The following is a 9,145-nucleotide window of genomic DNA, read 5'->3' as shown; positions in this document are numbered from 1 at the left end:
TCTCCCCCCTATGGCTGTTATATTAAAGATTAATATTCGCCCAAAGCTTAAGTTTAACTGCCATCTCTGAGCTGGTACTCCTACAACTTACTTAAGCCTTTTGGACAATATTTTAAATAGAACATTTCAATTTATGGCTTATATGATACTATTGTTAAATTATTAAAGTCGCTTGAGCAACATCGTTTAGTTTCTTATATCAGTTTGTCTTACCGTTATTTAAACGGATTATGCTCTAGAGAAATAGCCAGTTGCATTCCTCGCCTCAAGCTATAACATCGAATCTAACTTCTTTAGTACTGTCAAGTAAAAATATTTGTTCTTTAACCGTACTACGCGAATGTTGAATGCTTTACCACACTCTGTCTCTCCGAGTTATAACAATATTCAGAATTTCAAAACCAATGCAGTGACAGCTCCTTTAAAACTCTCTCTCCCTTTCTTAATACTCACACTGTGTCCTGGCATATTTAGAGCAAAACAAAAACCCTTGATTCTTGGCATAATAAGGGTAACTTAAATACCCTCGAGTGAGTGCTTATTATAAAATCTTAAAAACTGAAAGAAGGGCTTTTAAATAACTATTGCCCAGTTAAAAAAGTTTAAGGAAAGAAGTATTATTTAGGTAAGACACGAAATTAATCAGATACTACACCATATGAGATACCTAGTGACGATTTTTATTCAATTAAGAATGCAGTTTTACATCACAAAGACTTTATATGGCCAAATAGTTAGAAAGTTGTTAGGATCATTAAAGTTGAAAAATAACTAGGTATACCAGTGTTATGTGTATATGTACGCTTATCTTAATTTAATCTTTCTATACGCGAGGAGTTAAATACAGCAATTATATTCTTTTGCTTTTTGCCATAGCATTTGTCATATAACCATCAGGCAACCGGCATAGTGTCCCAACTCAGCGCAGTTTAAAAACAAGAAAATCTTTAATCTTTTAGCAGTCACATACGTAATTGTGTTTCCTCTCAAAAATTTGTACCGGATTTTTTTTTTCAAAAATTCGAAACGAAAATTATTTGACAAATGTTGTTACATCATTTTACAATAAGGCTTCTGCCAAATTATCTACCGTTAAACAACCATTTGTAAAAGTTAAAACCCACCACAACTATTCAATGCTTGGACCGGACGAAGATGCACTTGGACAGCACAATGCTGCTTCAAAGCACTGAGACTAAATGTGAATAGGTTTACCTTACCTATGTAGGTACATACTTTAAGCAAAATCATAGACATACATAAACAACAAGGACGTCTTTCGCGTGCTGTTTGGATTATAAAGAAAAAGAAACCCATCTTAAAGACACCAAAACTCAACATCATAATTAACTCATCACTTTCGTTTAATTTAATAGAGGAACCCTTGTGCTTGTATTCCACAGAGGATAGCAATAGTAATGACATGGACAACCGTTTAGCGTTACAGTCATTGGAATTAGATAGCCATATTACCTATCAGGCGGTTTATCTCTGTTTACGAGCAATGCAAGTTCGCCGGCCATAAATTAGGCATTTCTGCGAACTGCGAATATAATCGAAGCTCAGGCTTTGACTCGCGCATCAGGGTAATGTAATACAGGTTATTTATTGTTGTAAGTTTGTAATCATACAAAATTGGGAAAGGTGTTTTCCTCGGGACATTCGAGGTATTGCGATTGCGACATCAGTATGGAATGGCGTTTTCGATTGTCGATGAGTCGTATCTGCTCTCATCTTCGCCGTCGTGGTCGCGTTGCATTGCCATTCCTACTTTATTATTTATATAAAGAGGTGCGGAAATGAAAACAATGTTGTCGTTTAAAAGACTCTCTTTACCTACCTGCTATCCGATAACTCGTCCAAATTTGAATACAAAAAAAGCTACCTGTGGCTGGAATCTCAGTAAGCCAGGTCAGCATTGGTGTCCTGACATATGTTTGCAAAGAAGTAGTTTTCTTCATGCAGGCGCAAGGTATACAAGAACTTGTAACATTTTGATTTATTGTTAAATGTTTTTATCGAATAAATACTTCGTGTCGTTAATACTTTCCAAGTCAGGCCAAAGTATGCAAGTGGAAGCCACTTGTATGTCTGCATACCTGTTTAAATGTCTTATCTTAGATAATATCGTCTAAGGACTTTATACAAAGTATAGCTTGAACTTTTCAATTTTCCACAGAAAAAGGTGCAAACTGTAGTTTTAAACTAAATACATACAATGTATATAAAATGTCTTTGGGTTAAAACTTTTCCACATATTTTGAAGCCGGAAAAAAGCTTAAGCTTACCACATAACTTAACAATCCGACAAAATAAATTATCGCAGCGTTAAAAAAAAAGAAGATGGAAATCAGTGAAAAAAAAATCAAGATTATCATTTTTGACGCTTGTTGGTTGAGACCCAGGTCCGCCACGGACTCTAGCGCCACCTTAAGTAAGTACATAGTATCATTTTTAACTCTCGAACTAAAATGTTAAAGATGTTACACGAAATACAACTTTCATTAATCGATGACAACATAGAGTATGTTTTTGAAATTCATTACATGATTTATAATGTTTTGTCAAACTTTGTTTATCAACCATTTCCGTTCGGATTGGAAGTTAAATATCGTTGGATGTATCCACTTTGGAACCATAAAACGAAGTGCACATAACTGACAAAAATGTCGAAGTAAAAGTCTTTATAAGGTTTAAGAGTTCATTAATTCGTAAAAATTCAAACAACCGATTTTGTTGAGCCTCTGTTGTTGTTTTTGTGTTTAATAAAGGTGATTTTTTAGACGTATGGTTTTCAAGAAGGAATAAAACAATTACAGTCAAATGTTATGAACTAGAATATAAAGTTGCCACCGTGGCTTCTTCGAACAAACCTCAACCTAGATGCCAAATTTTCGACTACTTTTTGCAGCAATTAAAGTTGTAAGTCAGCAATATTGCGTTGGATACTCTCGTATTCTAGTCCAAACCGTCATCGTTACAGGTTTATCTGCGAAGGCAAGAAACTTAACATAAAAAAGTCCATTGGCTCACGAGTTTCCTTCGATATTTTGAATATTTTGTTGGATGTTTGGTAATAAATTTGCACGATTTGCAAACGTTGTTAGGGATGAAGTCTATATGAAACTAAATTAAGCATAAATCAAGTGGCATCTGTCAACAAGACCAATTCCAAAAACAGTATTTCCAGATTAAAACCTCACTTCTTAAAAAAACAATTTCTATATTGTGTAGATACAATTATATCGGGCTAACGATGAAAAAATATATCTGCATATTTAAATATTTTAAAATGGAGTTGAAGATCGTTTGTGCATTTTGTTCTTCAAAAATTGCAGACCTCGAAAGCAATGATATTTTAAACAGCAAAATGTTCAGCAAACGCTTTTCCTCGGAGGATGTCCGTTCCTTTTTTGATCAGCTCTAATTACTACATTAGAGCTTAACAGCGCAGGCCCGCCCGTTAAATATGAATGCGAGTATAAAAAAGTAAGTTTGTTTTGTAGTTTTAATTCATTTTTTGTTTAAAATTATGTTTTGAAAACAGGTTTGGATTGACCAAAAAAAGCAGCAACTAATAAAATCCGCCAAAGAGGAAAAGGAGGTGGACCAAATAAAACTCAAAAATGTTCACCCTCGGAAGAGACTATATTCCAACTGGTTGGGATGAGTGAAGCAGTGGAAGAAGTCCCCAAATCACGCTTATTTGGGTTGCCTGCATCTGAAGAAATGGTTTTGAATAAAGAATATTGTCCAACTGCGGCTAGTTCATCTTCAGATCCATTCAATTATGACCTTGAAGTCACTCCTCAAAACGAAAATGACCAACCAACTCATCCGACTCCTCAAATGAGTAAAAAAATGAAAGGCTGTCCAAATGAGCACGAGCGAACTAAAAACTGAACCGAAAAAGGAAAGTCTTAAAGAAAAAAAGCGTCACAATTTGGAGCTGTGAACATTAGTTTTAAAAACCTGAGCATTTTTCTTTATTTTTATTTTCTTTTTCAACATGAGGTGTATTTTTAATTTTTTTTACTTTAATTTATGTATTTAAGGTTTTATTTATTTTTGTTTTCTTAGTTATCAAATGAAGTGAATTTTTGATTTTAACCTATTTCTAATTAAAAAAAATTTTGTCTGTTTTTATTTGATGAACAATTATTGCAAAACTAAAGACTACTGGTTATACTAGTTCGAATGCGCTGTCCTGCAGTTAGATAAGTAGAACCTACTTCGGTACTTTTGTGTATTTTATTGATTCTGTAGTATTGCTGAAATCCGAAAAATTTGTTTTAATAAACAAAAATGTAGATAAGAATTTTATGCTTACAAGGAATCGCGCAACTCCAAGGGATTGGAATGATCCCTTAAAGATCTTCGAACAACTCGTTCTTCGCGTTTTCCTTCTTCATCCAATAAAATTTGAATTGCAATGCTAAACATAATTATTTTACTTTCTTTTTTATCAAAATACAACTTAAATTTATTTTGTTTCGCACTTGTCTTCAAAAAAAAAATGAATATGCAATAAGATCTGTTCATTTTAAAAATATCAGACCACATACATATGTTTAAAAACGGAGAGGCAAATTTTGTATACGTGGTCGTTAAGTTACTTTTTGTTTGCATATAAGTCGATGAGAATTGAATTTAAAGAGTGTTTTTGCACTCAGTGGGCACAGTTTTAGAAAGTAATTGGAGCGCCATATTAATTTCTTGATTTTTTTTCATTAATAAGAAGAAATGATATAGATTTCAGTCCCTGCTTCCATCATAGAGAAGGAAAATCTATTTAGGCCTCAGTTTTTTGAACATGTCTATTTTTCGAACAGTCATTTCCGATTCGATGTGAAACTTTATTCGAGTGAAACTCGCAATAGCTTTTGAAAGTCCGTGAGAACAAAAATTTTCACTGTGAATAGTTTTCCGTGTGAAACTCACAATAAGGCTGATTATGTTATTTTATATTTTTTCTTAATTAAATTTTATAAAATAAAGATATGAAATATATTTTAAGGTTTGTTTTTTTTTGTATTGTTAAACATTATGCTTTAAGTTAAAAACCCGACATATAGTGTGAAATTTATAACATTTAATAATGGAGCATTCGTTTGTTTTTCTCAAACAGTAAAGCCAATGATTCAATTTTATATAAAAGATTAAAAAATCTTGAATACCAATCAGTTAAACGCTAAAACAACTAAACAAGATGTTTTTTCGGTGCATAGCACTCAAACGAAATGAAATTAGGAAAATGCAATAATATTGAAAATACTATTTTTATTTTGTACAAACCAATTTGAACAAGTGTAGAGGCACCTCAAATAAGCAGTTTAGAAAACTGTCCTAGAAAATATAAACTGTTATTTTTCGTGGTGAATTATGAAACGTGAATTATTTTAATGAATTTTGAATTCAATTCTAATACGAATTTTTGATTTTTTATAAAAGCTATTAAAATTGTTTTTTTTTTTAATTTAAATAATATTGCTAAGTGCTCACATATTAAATTGACGTATCGTAGCTTATTCGATTTATATGGAAGATATGGACAAATTACGAAGGGAGCCCGTATGCATCCTTGGTTGTACAGTTTTCAATCATATTTTCTGTGCTCCTGATGGTAACAGGCAAATTAAATTAAATAATTATTATGTTTATTTAATTTAATTAAATCAAAACACTATGCTGATATGGTTAAAATAATTAAAAATATCGATTGAATCTTTGTTCCAAATGAACGACACGAAAATTAACCTTGTTTTTGGATCTACTTATCCCACCTACACAGTCCTGCCGTTCCGAAATTTATTAATCCTTTCAGATAATTCCAATAGTTGTAAGTCATAATTACCTTCCTCTAAGTGTTTCTAACAACCACTTTCGATTTAAATTCTTTTTTTTTCAAGAAAAATTCTTGCATTTGAAATGCATGAAATCCCACTTAAAAAGCATTTTATTGGCTTAGCATTTATTCAACTGGTTCGCTATAATCGTTCTGATTTTTTTTAAACATTGGTGTTCCTTTGATATGTTACATAGTTGTTTTGATAGCAAATACATGTATGCATCCATCAATCAAGAATGTTATGCATGGGTAAGGTATTTTTCGCTTATAACTCTTTTTTTTTTTAATTTAATATTTATTAACCAGATTGTAAAAAATGTGCGGAAGAATGAGGAAACTTCTATAAAAGAAATGCTGGAACTCATCCTGAAAAGGATTGACCAACAAGATTTAAACATAAAACAGCTAAGCGAAGAAGTCGCTCTTAAAAAACAATGATGGACAGAACACTCAAAATCGCAACATGGAATGCAAACGGTCTCTTACAGCATGTATCAGAACTAAACATCTTTTTAGACATAGAGCATATAGACATTTGTTTGGTGTCCGAAACCCACCTCGCTATTGAACAAAATCTTGATAATAAATTACCAAACTATACATGTTATCACGCTCCGCACCCAGCTGACAAAACTAGGGGAGGATCAGCAATACTTATAAAAAAGTGCTTAACACACTTTGAAGAACCAAAGTTTACTAAAGAAAACATGCAAGTAACAACAATTAGTATTGGTATAAAAAAGAAAGAATTCAAAATAGCAGCTATATACTGCCCTCCGAGGCGCTCTCCAACTGAAGAAGACTATGCAGAACTCCTACATTTGTTAGGACATAACTTCCTTGTTGGTGGCGACTTCAATGCTAAACACACCCAATGGGGATCTAGGCTCATAACAACAAAAGGTAAACGGCTATACCAAGCAGGCCGAAAATACAACTGCGAATTTTATTCTTCTGGTTCGCCAACATATTGGCCATCTGATACTAACAAAATACCAGACCTTATAGACTTTTTCGTAGTTAAAGGTATTAAACGAAATCATATAAGTGTCGAAGGTAATTATGATTTATCATCAGATCATACTCCAGTAATTTTATCACTGAGCGAAACAGAAATAATAGAAAAAAGTAATCCCAAGCTCGTGAATAACAGAACAAACTGGAACGAATTCAGAGACAAACTTGAAAATTTTATAAACCTAAGATCCCCTATGCAAACAATTGATCAAATTGATCATGAAGTAGAACAATTTATTGCTGATGTGCAGCAGGCTGCAGAAGAAAGTACTCAAACTATTTCGAATGCGAGAGAAAAAGAAATAAAATATCCTATCGAAATAAAGGAGTTGATATTGGAAAAAAGAAGAGCTAGAAGAAAATGGCAATCCACGAGATTCCCAGATGATAAGGTAGTTTTTAACCGTCTTAACAACGAATTAAAAAAAAGAATCTATGAGTTTAAAAATGATTCACTAAGTAGATTCCTGAAAAGTCTGACGACGGATGCTTCTACAGAATACTCCTTATGGAAAGCAACTAAGCGCCTAAAAAGACCTCAGACACAAAACCCGCCGATAAAATCTCAAGATGGTAAATGGATCGGAAACCCGAAACAAAAGGCTGATCTCTTTGCTGAACATCTCGCGAATTGTTTTCAAGCCATTCCCAGCAAGCACAGCTACAGATCCCTTACAGTTTGTTGACAGAAACGACGAATGTGAAATACCTTTTGTCACGCTCAAAGAAGTAAGAAGCATGTGTCAACATAAGCTGTCAAACAAAAAATCACCAGGGTACGATCTTATAACTGCTCAGGTTCTGAAAGAAATGCCTCTTATAGCCTTCAAGAAACTCCAATTTATAATAAACGCATGCCTTAAACTAAGATATGTGCCACATCATTGGAAAATTGCGGAAGTCATTGTTATACCTAAACAAGGTAAGCCACCAACAGAAGTTACATCTTACAGACCAATATCGCTTATACCAATCATGGCAAAAGTTTTTGAAAAACTGCTACTTAAAAGGCTTAACAAAATAATTGAAGAAAGAAGACTAATTCCGAGCCATCAGTTTGGATTTAGAAATAAACATTCCACGATAGACCAAGTGCATCGAATTACGGATGTTGTGGAAAAGGCACTTGAAGAAAAACAAGTATGCTCGTCTGTATTCTTAGATGTTGCTCAAGTTTTTGACAAGGTTTGGCACTTGGGACTTGAGTACAAACTGCATAGGGACTTCCCCAGGCAGTACTACGAAATACTGAAATCCTACATTACGAACCGACTCTTTAGAGTACGGTACGACCAAAATTACTCGGAACTTAAGAAAATTGAAGCCGGTGTACCACAAGGAAGTGTCCTAGGACCAACCCTGTATCTGTTATATACAAGGGATATTCCAGTGGACATCAACGCTATCATGGCCACCTTTGCTGATGATACTGCAATATTGGTGCCAGATAAATCCGTTACGAAGGCTACACAAAAATTGCAAAATGCAGTCGATAAAGTTAGTGATTGGACGCACAAATGGCGTATCAAATTAAACGAAACAAAATCGACGCATATAAACTTTACAAACAAAAACATAAACAATGTTCCAATTTTTATAAACAGTACACAAGTACCTTACTCCAATACCGCCAAATACCTTGGAATGAATTTGGATGCAAAGCTTAAATGGAAAGAACACATCAAAAAGAAAAGAGAAGAACTAAACTTGAAGTACAGAAAAATGTACTGGTTAATAGGAAAGAACTCTGACCTATCTATCCAGAACAAACTAATGTTATATAAGCAAGTATTGAAACCCGTTTGGACATATGGCATCCAACTATGGGGCTGTACAAAGAAAACAAATGCTGAACCCATCCAAAAATTCCAAAGCAAGGTCCTTCGTGGAATAATAAATGCCCCTTGGTATATAAGAAATAGCGATCTACATCGTGACCTTCAAATTGAAATGGTTACAGAAGTGGTTAAGAAATACGCTGTATCACACAATAAGCGGCTGCAAAGTCATACTAACTCTGAAATGGAGACCGTATTAAATGTACGAGACAATGTTCGGAGATTAAGAAGAACCAAGCCTCATGAGCTGATGGGCTAAAAGCTACGGGAAAGTGTTATAACCTTAAACTTCCCCCAATGCGATTTTAAAAATTAAGAAATAAAAATCATTTGTCGATCTTTCATAGATTGGTCCTGATTCACCGGTGGTTTTAGTGCGGTAAGAGTCCCACACTACTCGGTACCGATTCTTACCGAGTGTCTTTTGAAGATTTCCATCGGA

The sequence above is a fragment of the Eupeodes corollae genome, chromosome 3 (genome assembly GCF_945859685.1).
Source record: "Eupeodes corollae chromosome 3, idEupCoro1.1, whole genome shotgun sequence".
NCBI classification, from domain to species: Eukaryota; Metazoa; Arthropoda; class Insecta; order Diptera; family Syrphidae; genus Eupeodes; species Eupeodes corollae.
This window is presented reverse-complemented; position numbering follows the sequence as displayed.